At 37.4% G+C, this 14,701-nt stretch overlaps 1 long non-coding RNA gene across 1 annotated transcript; it reads right to left on the minus strand.

Annotated features, from left to right (window-relative positions):
- Positions 1,076-1,594, minus strand: LOC110270504. The gene is made up of 2 exons (XR_002360140.1): positions 1,436-1,594; positions 1,076-1,359 (listed from the first exon to the last, which is right to left on the minus strand). It is a non-coding gene; the product is annotated as an uncharacterized LOC110270504 (long non-coding RNA).

Consider the following 14,701-nt stretch of genomic DNA (forward strand, 5'->3'; position numbering starts at 1 on the left):
TAGCAATGCATTCATGAAAGATAACACAAGGCAATTAGCTGTCACATGAAAGATAATACATTCTTTTCTTGATAATTAAGACTTCTTAAGAAACTGTGAACTAATCTGTCATACAGATTAAAAATACTGTGTTTTCATAACCTCATATCTAGCAAGAAAATTAGTGCAACCATAACATTACACTTAAAAATATCAAATTTGATAATAATTTCTTGAATCAAAGATAGGTGGAAGTTTAGAACTCACATTCATGTCATAGAACCAGAACAAATAAGCTATTGTCACCCCTGGTTCTCTACCAATTCCAGTACTACAATGCACATAAACTCTTCCTTTTCCCTCTGAGATTGCCCATTCCAATGATGAGACTGCTTTAGGTAGAATATTTTGCAAGGAGTTTGGATCAAAGTCTATTGCCTAATAAAATAAATTTATAAAATATATCAAGCTATGAATTATAATACAGTCTCAGAAGAGCAAGCAAAGCATTTAACAAACTCACAACTCTTTCAGAAAAAGGTTTTCTAACATATTTAAAGTACAATGTCAATTGCACCAAAAGTATATGGATCCTTGACTTAGCCGTACATTGTATTAACCAGATAGAAAAAATTAAAATTTATATCTCATGACAATGCATTGAATTATCATCATACTCATACCGAAATCAATTACCATTCACTTTCACAGCCAAAATTCCATCACAATCACAGCCAAAATCAAAACTCAATAACATTACAATTTTTAACATACCTACACAACATAGTTAGCTAAAAATTAGAATTTCAGCATTCTCAAAAAATCAAGAAATCAATTATATAACAATTTTATAGAATTTTACAACAGAACATCATCACAATTTTATAGCAGTCATAAATCCAACAATCTAATCAGAACATCATCTCAATTTTACTAAACTTGATTAGTATTTATAAGTTAAAACAATTAATTTTAAAATAAATCACCTACCTCAATCTCGCAATTAGGAGGAATCAGAGGTGGAATTGTTACAGTAGCGGCATCAACCGAACAGTTTGCAATGGTAGTAGCAGTGGCTCAGCCAGAAATTAAAAAGAACAGGGCAATAGGGTGACAGCAGCTTTAGCGGCGACTTCCGACAAGCTTCAATGGTAGCAGTGGCAGAACAGAACGACGGTGACGGTGACGCTAACAGCGCAGTCTCAAACCCGTCTCGCGTGTTCTGTTCCTCGCATCAATGGCGGCTCAGCAGCGACTTCGTGGGCTCCCTCTCTCCCCCTGCGAGCTCGCACTGGTGACGGCGGCCTCCTCGTGGCTCCACGATGGCGACGATGGTGAGCCTGCAGAAGATGCAATGGCAGCTCTCTCCCCCTCGACGATCTCTGGCCTGGCCCACGGCTCTTCTCTCCACGCATCTTCTCCCGGTGAAATCGACGACAACGGCGAGGCATGTGACAACGGCAGCAGTCCCCTTTTCCGTCGGCGACATCCCCCCTTCTCCTCTCTTCCTTCTCCTGGCGCAGCTCTCCCTCTAACCCTCTCTCTTTCCTCTGTTTTCTGTGTTGTGTGTTAGTTAGGTTAAAGGGGAAAGGGGAGTTAGGGTTAGGATTTGTAATTGAAAATTAAAGTTTTTGATTTGGGAATTTAGGGTTAGGTTTTTATAATGTAAAATGGATAAAATAGATATTTTGATAAAATTAAATGATGGAATAATAATTTTAAAATTAAATATACTTCATTAAAAATATTTAAGAACATAATTTATTAATATATTGTTAATTTCTAATAATTATTTTTAATTTAAATTATAAAATAAATATATTAATTATACTTTATAAAGTACAGTTTAAATCCAAAATATCAATTATTTAATTTAAATTTATTTAACTCTTCATTACTTTTTCATTACCAAAAGTTTAATTTCAAATATATAAAATAACCAATTATAATAAAATTCACAAAAATATTAATTAACTTAACTCTAAATATTCATAAAACTAATTTAATTACTTTAGATTAATTTCTAAAAATAAAGAATTTAAATTAATAAAATAAACCATAATTTATTCATAATAGAAATTACTTAAATTAAACTATATAATTATTCTATTATTAAATTTTAATGTCTATCATACAAAATATTAAACTATAATAAAATTACATAAGAATCTTGATTAATAAAATTACATTAGGGAAAATGGCGAGGATTAGAGTTCGGGTTTGGAGAGTGTGTGTAAATTAGGTTATTTTTTATTAGTGAGGGCTAGAATTAGGATTTTTACTTTTTATATTTTTTTATTTTTAAATTTTAACTATTTTTATTTATGTTTAACAATTAATTTTTTTAATTTAAAAAATTAATTTTTAATCATCATTTAAGACTTTAACATTTTAAAATAATTTTTTTTAGTTACAAAACTTCTTGTATTTTGTGACAAACAAATAACTTGTTACAAATAATATTAAATTTTGTGACAAATTAATTTTTTGTTACAAAATAATTAGAGTTTTTAAAATAAATGGATATTTTGTTACAAAATATTTTGATCTTTTGAAATAACTTCATCTTTTGTTACAAAATATTATAAAATTTTACAACAAAACACCGATTCGTTACAAAAGACAATATAATTTGTAACAAAAAAATTAAGTCGTTGCAAAATAACAAAATGTTTTGTAACAAATTATACTGTTGTTACAAAACATTATTATTATGTAACAATTACTAATTTTTGTTACAAAAAAATAATTTTTTGTAACAATTTTAAATTTGTTACAAAGTTTTTGTTACAAATGTTCCATTTTCTTGTAGTGCTAGCCATGACTCTAAGTATTTTGTTTACAAGCTTAACTTAATACAGGAACACCACAAGCACTTAACTGGAAAACTCTTTGGGTTCGAATTTTTCTTTCTATTTCTCCCAGATAGTGGTGCTCAGAGCCTTTGGCATACTCTGTAACAACAATGGGTCACGACTTTAAGTGTTCAGTCTCAAGGGTTACTTAACACTTTCACACCACAAGCATATGGTTAGGGAAAACCACTCTTTTGAACTTTAGAATAGTTTTGAACCTCCTAACCATTGATGCTCAAAGCCTTGGACTTTTTTCTTTTGATTTTTCTTTTCTTTTCCATTCTTTTTGCTGTTTGTTTTGCTTCAAGAATCAATTTTTTTTTCTTATTTTAGAGAATCAATAATACTTTTCTAAGTTTTTGTTCCTCAAGAACCACTATTCTCAACTCTAATATCAAATATGCACTGTTAATTCATACATTCAGAAATAGAGATAAGGCCACCACATCAAAGTAACTAGAACACGCAATGTATGACTCAAAATCTCATGCATTATTCTACTTCTTTTTCTTTTGACTTTTGTTTAAGCTCAGTGCACAATACATGAGACATCCTTTTAAAATAAACATAAACTACTAAAGTAAACAATTAAACTAGAAAGCAAGGAAATCCTATGAGTGATCATGCAAACTTAGAAAAGAAAACAAAAAATAGAATAAAATACTGAAAAACAGAAATATGATAAAGGAAGGGAGAATGAAACTCAACCACCTCAGTCATGGTAGCTGCTGCTCCCTCCGAAAAATCCTCTAAAGCGCTTTAGCTCCTCTATGTCACACTCCTGCCTTCTTTGCTCCTCCATCATCTAGTGAAGGAGAGTAGACTGATCCTGATGCTCTATCCTCAGCTGAACAACCGATGATGTCAGTTCCCCTATAGATGTGGTCAAATGATCCCAGTAGTCATAGGAAGGGAAGTAAACTCCCTGAGGCATCTCTGAAAGATCCTGTGGAGGCGGTAGAACTGGCTCCTGCTGCGGTCCCTGTCCGATCTCTCTAGCGTGCTCCACACCCTTCTTTGTGATCGGTCTCTCAATTCTGATCGGGGTATCTCTATCAATGTGAGCTCCAGCTGCTGCACATAGGCGGTAGATGAGATGGAGGAAAGCTAGTCTTGCAGTGGTAGAGGACTTGTAAGCTATCCTGTAGAACCCCTAAGGGATCACCCGTGCACTTCCACCTCATTGTCGAGCATAATACAGTGAATCATCACTGCTCGCCGACTGTAACCTCAGAGCGGTTATTCTTAGGAAGGATGGAATGTTGGATGAACTCCAACCATCCTCTCACAAGTGGCTTAAGGTTATGCCTACCCAGCTGGTATAGCTTGCCTTTAAAATCCCTCCTCCACTGAGCTTTAGGGAGGCAAATGTTTGCAAGAACTTGATCAAACCGCTGGTCAGTGTTGACCCTCCAAGTGTATGAATGAGGGTCCTCTCTGGATGGTGGTAAATTGTAATGCCACCCTCACACTCTCCGGGCTGAAATCCATGATATGCCCTCTGACCATAGTGGTGCACGAAATCACAATCACACTTTTACAATTCCACACAACTAACCAGCAAGTGCACTGGGTCGTCCAAGTAATACCTTACGTGAGTAAGGGTCGATCCCACGGAGATTGTCGGCTTGAAGCAAGCTATGGTTATCTTGTAACTCTTAGTCAGGATATCAATAATTCTCAGATTTAATTGGAATGAGTGAAAGAACATGGATTAAATTATACTTGTTATGCAGTGATGGAGAACAGGTTGAGGTTTTGGAGATGTTCTGTCTTTTGAATCTCTGCTTTCCTACTGTCTTCTTCTTTACGCACGCAAGGCTCCTTCCATGGCAAGCTGTATGTTGGTGCATCACCGTTGTCAATGGCTACCATCCGTCCTCTCAGTGAAAATGGTCCAAATGCGCTGTCACCGCACGGCTAATCATCTGTCGGTTCTCACTCATGTTGGAATAGGATCTATTGATCCTTTTGCGTCTGTCACTATGCCCAGCACTCGCGAGTTTGAAGCTCGTCACAGTCATCCCTTCCCAGATCCTACTCGGAATACCACAGACAAGGTTTAGACTTTTCAGATCTCAAGAATGGCTGCCAATAATTATAGCCTATACCATGAAGGTTCTAATCTTAGATTAGAAACCCAAGAGATATGCACTCAAGCTATTACAGATAGAACGGAGGTGGTTGTCAGGCACACGTTCATAGGTGAGAATGATGATGGGTGTCACGAATCATCACATTCATCAGGTTGAGGTGCGAGTGAATATCTTAGAATAGGAACAAGCGTGATTGACTGGAAAACAGTAGTAATTGCATTAATTCATCAAAACACAGTAGAGCTCCTTACCCCCAACCATGGGGTTAGAGACTCATGCCGAAGAAGATACAAAATTCAGATGTAAAAAATGCCATGATGTCCAAAATGAATCACTAAAAGTAGTTTTTATAATAAACTAGTGACCTAGGGTTACAGAAAATGAGTAAGCTAGAATAGTTAGTGTAGAAATCCACTTCTAGGGCCCACTTGGTGTGTGCTTGGGCTGAGTCTTGAAGCTTTCACATGTAGAGACTTTTCTTGGAGTTAAACGCCAGCTTTTGTGCCAGTTTGGGCGTTTAACTCCAGCTTTCATGCCAGTTTTGGCGTTTAACGCCAGAATAGGGTAGAAAGTTGGCGTTAAAACGCCAGTTTACATCATCAAAACTCGGGAAAAGTATGGACTATTATATATTTCTGGAAAGCCCAAGATGTCTACTTTCCAACGCAGTTGAGAGCGCACCAATTAGGCTTATGTAGCTCGAGAAAATCCATTTCGAGTGCAGGAGGGTTAGAATCCAACAGCATCTGCAGTCCTTCTTCAGCCTCTAAGTCAGATTTTTGCTCAGGTCCCTCAATTTCAGCCAAAAAGTACCTGAAATCACAGAAAATTACACAAACTCAAAGTGAAGTCCAGGAATATGATTTTTGAATAAAAACTAGTAAAAACATAATAAAAACTAACTAAAAAATATACTAAAAACATACTAAAAACAATGCCAAAAAGCGTATAAATTATCCGCTCATCACAACACCAAACTTAAATTGTTGCTTGTCCCCAAGCAACTGAAAATAAAATAAGATAAAAAGAAGAGAATATACTATAAATCCCATAATATCAATGAAGCTTAGTTCAAATTAGATGAGTGGGGCTAGTAGCTTTTTGCTTTTGAATAGTTTTGGCATCTCATTTTTTCCTTTGAAGTTCAGAATGATTGGCATCTATAGAAACTCAGAATTCAGATAGTGTTATTGATTCTCCTAGTACAGTATGTTGATTCTTGAACACAGTTACTTTATGAGTCTTGGCCATGGCCCTAAGCACTTTGTTTTCCAGTATTACCACCGGATACATAAATGCAACAGACACATAACTGGGTGAACCTTTTTAAATTGTGACTTAGCTTTGCTAAAGTCCCCAATTAGAGGTGTCCAGAGTTCTTAAGCACACTCTTTTTGCTTTGGATCACGACTTTAACCACTCAGTCTCAAGCTTTTCACTTGGACCTTCATGCCACAAGCACATGGTTAGGGACAACTTGATTTAGCCGCTTAGGCCAGGATTTTATTCCTTTGAACCCTCCTATCCATTAATGCTCAAAGCCTTGGATCCTCTTTTACCCTTGCCTTTTGGTTTAAAGGGCTATTGGCTTTTTCTGCTTGCTTTTTTCTTTCTCTCTCTTTTTTTCGCCATTTTTTTCCGCAAGCTTTGTATTCACTGCTTTTTCTTGCTTCAAGAATCAATTTTATGATTTTTCAGATTATCAATAACATTTCTCCTTTTTCATTATTCTTTCAAGACCCAACAAATTTAACATTCACAACTTCACTATCAAAAATATGCACTGTTCAAACATTCATTCGGAAGACAAGAAATATTGCCACCACATCAAAATAATTAAACTAATTTCAAGATAAAATCTGAAATTCATGTACTTCTTGTTCTTTTGTAATTAGGCACATTTTTCATTTAAGAGAGGTGAAGGATTTATGGGATATTCATAATTTTAAGGCATAGACTCTAATTTTTATTTATTATTTAATAGAAATAATATAAAATAGACATAGAAGCAGACAAATAATAATAAAAGAAAGGAAATTAAAGACATAAAGACAAATGACTCTAATACTAATACTCATGTACTCTTAAAATAGATAAAAAGTTATCACAGAGTTAGGACTCAACAACCTTTATTTTGGGAGATGAATGCTCCTTCAATTTGTGGGGTGTCTAGTCCCTCAAGGGAGAGCTTCTGGCACTTCAGCTCTTGTAGCTCGCGCCCTTGCTTTTCCTGTTCCTTAAGCAGCTTGCAGAGCATGCTATTTTGATTTTGCTGTTCTTCCTTAAGTTGCTCCATAGCTTCTTGCAGCTTTGTGACAGATGCTTCTAGGCGGGTCCAATAGTCAATTTGAGGGATTTCTGGGAAGAACTCCTGTGCCCTCCTTTTAATGGAGTTATCTTGCACTTGTTGTCCTTCCATTGACTTCTTGGTGATTGGGTGTTCGACTGGGATAAATTCATCTACTCCCATCTTCACTCCAGCATCTTTACACAGCAGAGAGATTAAACTTGGGTAAGCCAATTTGGCTTCAGTGGAGTTCTTATTTACAATTGTGTAAATTTCACAAGAAATCAGATGATGAATCTCCACTTCGTTTCCCAGCATAATACAATGAATCATCACTGCTCTTTTGACAGTGACCTCACAATGGTTGCTAGTGGGCAGTACAGAACGCCCAATGAAGTACAACCAGCCCCTTGCGACTGGTTTGAGATCTCCTCTCTTGAGTTGGTTTGGGTCACCTTTTGAGTTGGTTATCAACTTAGTTCCAGGGAGGCATATGTCCTCTAGAACTTGGTCCAACCCCTTATCTACTCTCACCATTTTCCTATTAAAGGATTCTGGATCATCTTGTAGTTGAGGCAGTTTAAAGACCTCTCTTATTTTGTCCAGGTGGAAGTAAATAATCCTCCCTCTGACCATAGTTCAAAAGGTATGAAAGGCGGTTCCAGTTATTCTCTGCTTATCTGTCAGCCATAGATTTGGGTAGAATTCCTGAACCATGTTTCTTTCCACTTTTGTCTCAAGATTAGCTAGAATTTCCCATCCTCTGTTTTGAATCTGGTCTTGGATCTCCAGATATTCGTCTTCTTTCAGATCGAATTTAACTTCCGGGATTACTGACCTCAGACCCATTATTTTATGGTAATGGTCTACGTGTTCTTTGGTTAAGAACCTCTCTTGATTCTAAAGACTCTTTGGAGTATTCTCTTTCTTGCCTCTTGAATTGGTTTATTTTTCCTTAGGAGCCATGATCTTAATGAGTCTTAGCTCGGTGATCACGAAAAAACACACCAAACTTAGAGGTTTGCTTTCCCTCAAGCAAAAGAAAGGAAAGGAGAGAGATAGAAGGAGAGTCAAATTCGAATGGTGGAGAGATGGGGATGGCCGAATGTGTATTTATAAGTGGAGGGGAGGGATTTTGAAAATTTGAAAAAGATATGATATAAAGATATGATTGGTGAAAAGAAATAGAATCATGATATGAAAAAGACGAGAGTTTTAAAATGGAAAAGATATAAAGGAGTTAAATCTGAAAATTTGTTGATACATCTAAGAATTAAGAGATGATATGATGAGTTGGAAAAGATTTGGAAAGAAATTGAGAAGATAATTGAGTTTTTGAAGAGGATTTGGAAAGGATTTGAAAGAAAATTGAAAAGGAATTTAAAAAATTATTGAATTTTTGAAAATTGAAGGTGAATGATGAAAATTTGTAACGTGTTTATGCAGAAAATTATGAATCAAAACATGAAAGTTTGAAAAATTTTGAAGTGAAAAACAAAATCTTCTCCCCCTGCCTTTCTAGCATTAAACGCCCAGAATGATATCCCTTCTGGCGTTTAACGCCCATATATTAGCCATTGTGGGCGTTTAACGCCCAGCCAGGTGCGTTAAACGCCAGAAATCTTTTGTCACTGGGCGTTTTTCTAAACGCCCAGGATGCTACAATTGTGGTGTTAAACGCCCAGAATGGTACCCATTCTGGCGTTTAACGCCCAAAATGGTATCTTTACTGGCGTTAAACGCCCAGAATGGTATCCATTCTGGTGTTTAACGCCCAAAATACCCCTTACTGGCGTTTTCTTGCCAGTGAGCTCCTTTTCTATGCTTTTTGCGCTGAATCCTTCTGTAACTCTATGAATTCCTACAATTTGATGATTAACCTTGAAGACAATTTATATCAAACTCCTATAAATATTATTTAAATAACAAATAACTTGCTAATGGCTGGGTTGCCTCCCAGCAAGCGCTTCTTTATTGTCTTTAGCTGGACCTTTACTAAGCTTTAGTCTAGTCTCAGTTTTGAGCATTCTTGCTCAAAATTGCTTTCAAGATAATGTTTGATTCTCTGTCCATTAACAATGAACTTTTTATTAGAGTCAATATCCTGAAGCTCAACATATCCATATGGTGACACACTTGTAATCACATATGGTCCCCTCCACCGGCATTTTAATTTCCCAGGGAATAATCTGAGCCTATAGTTAAACAGCAGAACCTTCTGTCCTGGCTCAAAGACTCTAGATGACAATTTCTTGTCATGCCACTGATAAACCCATATTTTATGATATATCTTGTGCTTAATTTGAGTGATTTATTCAATCCTTCACCCACTTATTCATATTAATTGCATGGTTTTACTTTCCCTTCCTCATTATGTGACGTATGTAAAAAAACATGTTTCCTATGCTTAAAAATAATCATTTTGATTACCCTTTATTTCCATTCGATGTCGTGATTCGTGTGTTGAGTAGTTTCAGATCTTCTATGGCAGGAATGACTTAAAGGATGGAAAGGAAACATACAAAAATGGAAGGAAAGCACAAAACGGAGTTTTTGAAGAAACTGGCATCCACGCGATCGCATGGGCGACGCGGCCGCATGCTAGCGTGAATCAACAGCAACGCGACCGCATGACTGACGCGATCGTGCGCCACAAGCAGAACACATGACGCGGCCGCATGACTGAAGCGACCGCGTGACAGGGAAAACTCTAAATGACGCGACCGCGTGACCCACGCGGACGCGTGACAGAGGCCACGCACCAGAAATTGCAGAAAACGCTCCCAGTGATTTCTGAAGCCCTTTTTGGCCCAAATCCAAGTCCAGAAGGCATAGACCAGATGTTATGAAGTGGGGGAACGCATCCATTCAAAGGAGAGTCTCCAATTAGTTAGTTTTTCCATGATTTAAATTTAGCTTTGAGGGAGGTTCTCTCCTCTCTCTTTAGGATTAGGATTTAGATTTAGGATTTTATTCGCTTTCCGGATTATCTCTTTACCAGGTTCAATATTCCTTTTTATTTTGTTCTCAATTTAATTATGAATTCTTCTATGTTACAGATTACTCTTTGAATTAATATTAATTGAGGTATTTCAGTTTAATATTGCTTTCTTTTATTTATGTTACTTTTATCCCCAATCTGAAGACATTTTTATTCCAGTAGATTTACTTTTCCCCTTTCGGTCTTGGTTAAGAAATCAGTAACTCAGGAGTTATCAAACTCAAACATGATTGATAATCGTTATCTTTGCTAATTGAATTGAACTTCTATAATCCCAATCTTTTCTTAGGGAATAACTAGGATTTGAGGATCTAACTAATTAGTCACTTGACTTTCCTTTGCTCTAGCAAAGGTTAACTAAGTGGAATTAAGATTCAATTTTCATCATCATTGATAAGTATAACTAGGATAGGACTTCTAATTTCTCATACCTTGCCAAAAGTGTGTTTTATAGTTAGTTATTTAAATTACAATCTTTTACTTACTTTAATTGCAATTTAAATTACTTGTTCCTTACTTTCGAAACCCCAATTTACAATCTTCATAACCAATAATAAGAACATACTTCCCTGCAGTTCCTTGAGAAGACGACCCGAGGTTTGAATACTTCGGTTATCAATTTTAAAGGGGTTTGTTACTTGTGACAACCAAAACGTTTGTATGAAAGGACTTTTGTTGGTTTAGAAACTATACCTGCAACGAGGATTTATCTGCGAATTTCTAGACCACGCAAAAGTTCTCTCATCAAAATGGCATCATTGCCGGGGAATTGCAATCGTGTGCCTTATTATTGGTTATTGTAAATATTTTTCTTTTACGTGTTTATTTGTTTTTATTTTCTTCTTTTATCTTCATTAGCTACTATGAATTCTCACCCATCTTGCTTTGAGTTTGGTTCTAATATTGTTGAAAGGAATAAAAGTTATAACAGGAACATGCGTCAAGGTCAGAGCAATCAAAGATGGATGGAGCCAAGAGGATCTGATCAACCCTTTAGGCAGCAACACCCTCCAAGATATCATGGACAAAGACCATTCTACAATGCATACCAAGACAATAGACATGGTGGACAACCTTGTAGTTACCAACAAGCCCCACCCTATGCTTATAGGCCATCCTCTCAACACAACCTTGAACCACCACACTCACAAGCTCCTTTTCACCATTCGCCACCATATGATCCTCATTTACCCCGATTCCAATCCAATTACTCCCAAACACCACCACTTCCCAATGTACCACGTCCAAATTCATCACCCCGAGAATCAGAAGTTCGCCTCAAGGGAATAGTAGATCAACTTCAAACAACCCTTCATCAACTGGAGCAAGCAATAAGTCAATTATCTTCTAGATGTTCGAACATTCAAGGGCCTCCCAGAGCCCCATGTGGACAATCTAATGAAGGGCGTAGTATGAAGGAGATATTAGAAACTCCAGTGGACAAGACAGAGCATGACTTCGTACTAGAACAAGTAGAGGAAGCTGCCATTATACAAGAAGAAGAGTTGGTTGAAGACTTAGGAGACGCTGAACTTCCATGGGAACCCAGAGTTGTGGAGAATTCTGTCAAGGATGTTACAACTGATGCTAAGGAGGATAGTGCACAATCCCCAAGGCAGGTATTTCATGAAAAACTAGACAGAATAATCCAAGAAGTAATTTTCCTTGATGATGATAATCTCAAGTCAAGTTCTTCTAGTAATGAACTTGCATCCGCGAGTGAATTCTTTGAGATCAAAGAATCTTCCCCAAGCGAGTACGAAGATGATACGGAGGTAGATTTCTCTCAACCTCCAGTTTATGACTTAAGTGACGAGGAATACATAGAAGGCTTTGATCAGGACATGGATACATTTGAAGAACCTTACAAAGAAGTGAAGAATTTCACAGAAGAGCACAAGGGAGTAGAACTCATAGAACCACTGGAACCACCTATCACAAGGCCATTACCACCCAATACAAGCTTCAAGTAGGTACAATCCTTAACCTTTAGCTTTATTTTTCCACTTGAATATGGTTTGCTTGAAACAGATGGCCAGCTTAGAGATCTCTGCGGCTTTAAGAGTAAGAGGGAAATGGCTCATGCTCAGAGCTGGTGCACAAAGTTCAATAAGGTTCCACGCTTCAACTCGAAGTGTGCGGATTGGCATCATGATCTATCAAATGGATCTCGGAAAACGTTTGGTTATTCTGGTGAGAATTTAATTTCTAAACCACCCAAATGGAAAAATATAGATCAAGACGAAGGTGGATTTAAAAGCCAAGTTTGGGATCCTGGAATCTATTCTGACATTCGTCACCCCGGGAGCCTGAGAATCTATTTGAAGCTGCTCAGAAGCTTTACATGCCTAGTTTGGGACCCCGGAGGCTATTGGCATTTCAAGCATTGGTGGAGATTTATGGACGAGTTTAAGCATAAACCGCCATAGCAGAAAGCTCATCCAATGTCCAACTTAAGGACTTTAACTAAAAGTGCTAGGTGGGAGACAACCCACCAAGGTATGGTCGTTTCATTTTCAGTTTTATTTCGTGTTATTTATTTTTATTTCCTTTTCAATTGAACCTGAATATTCTTCATTTGCATTGCATAATGCATAATTGCATACTAGTTTAAAAAAAAAAGGGTGCGCGACGCGACCGCATCATTCATGCGATCGCGTCAAGTTGCGAAAACACTCCCCACGCGTCCGCGTCATTCACGCGGCCGCGTGATCTGGAGATCGGCGTAAACATCCAACGTCCAGAAAGTTAGGCTGGAATCGTGCGGCCATTGTGCGTTTTGCACAAAACGCCACCCGATCGCGTCCCTGACGCGATCGCGTCACTTGCACAACATCAATCCCAGGCGACAACGTGAGCGACGCGATCGCGTCGCTTGGATTGCACAACATCCCAAAAGGAGACAGAGAGCTGTGCTGAAACGACGCTGGAATCATGCGTTTAGCACAATTTCCAGTGACGCGATCGCATGCCCCAGGCGATCGTGTCATTCACTCTTTTAGCTATTCCATGCGATCGCTCCACTCACGTGATCGCGCCACTCACGCGATTGCGTCAACCACCATTTCAGCCTAACCACGCGACCGTGTGCCCCACGCGATCGTGTGGATTCAAATTTATAACCCCTTCAGTCACGCGAACCCTACCATTCGCGCCCCCCAAACCCCTCTCCTCCCTCTCTTTTTCTCCGATCACACCACCACCACCCAGCCACTTAATTCATATTTTTCTATTTATGTTCATATTTAGGCTAGTTAGATATGCATGTTGTAGTGGATTTTAGGTTGTTAGGTAGCCTAGGATGTGGTTAGTGGATTTAGGCCTGTTTAATTGCGCTGTTGATGTTTCTTGTTTTATAATTTTCGCAATTCTGCTGTTGCTGTGTGTTAGTAATGTTCATATGTTGTTCTTCAAGTTCATGCTGCTATTGCAAATGTTCTTTCTTGTTCATACTCTTTAATTGCAATCTGTTTTAATTCATATGAACTATTCTGATTGCTATTTATTTTCTGGGAACATCCAATTTTAGCCGGAATGCTGCCCAAATTTCTGTACATTGTTTTGATTTTCATTCCTGTTTTAGTTTTGGGCAAACTTGAACTCTTCTTTAATCATCTTTTACCAAATCAATTGCTGAATGACAGGGCAAGCTTTCTTATTCTTTTTAATTTCCTGGTTTATAAATTGCATCTTGAATGATTCAATTCCACTTTTTGCTATTTTCATTTGAGTCATCCCTAACTTCCTTGTTTGAATTTGAGTTATCTGTTGCTTTAATTTGTGAATTCTCGTTATTTAGAAATTGATCCTCATGTCACTTACTCTAATCCATTTTTATTCCCTAATTTTAACTTCCTAAACTTTTTTTTTTAAATTCTAACCAAACTTAACCTTTCAAAACATCTCTTCTGGTTTTTCACTTTCTTTTTAACATTCTAACCAAGGCATGATGATACTTTTTCTAATCAACTTGAATGGAAGTACATTTTGGATTGTTACATTTTTTTTCTCAGTATTCTAACTCTTATACAATCCTTAAATGCAAATTTACTTAACTCAATTTCCTCTTCTATTGCTCCTTTGCCACTTTGTGTTTCTTTTGATTATTTGCCTATTTATTTTCCTGTTTTTATTATATCCTGGTTTTCTATTTTTCAGGATGTCTGCCAGCCAAAGAAAAGGAAAAGCAAAGTCAACTACTGGCAAACGTAAAAGAGGAGAATCCTCCATATCCATCCTGGATATCATGCACGATGACAACTGGTGGGAGAAACACTTTACCCCGCAGGAGAAGGCTGACCAGCTACTCCCTGCCACTGATCCCCTTAGATTTGCAAACTGATACTGTGAGCTGAAATATCCAGTGTTTGCAACCTCCAGGAACCTGTACCTGGAGAGGACTTTGAAAATCCCAGAAGAACTCCAGCAATACACCTCTGAGCAAATCAAACAAAGAGGCTGGTTCTTCCTGGAGAGAAACCTG

This window comes from Arachis ipaensis, chromosome B01, assembly GCF_000816755.2.
Source record: "Arachis ipaensis cultivar K30076 chromosome B01, Araip1.1, whole genome shotgun sequence".
Lineage (NCBI taxonomy): Eukaryota > Viridiplantae > Streptophyta > Magnoliopsida > Fabales > Fabaceae > Arachis > Arachis ipaensis.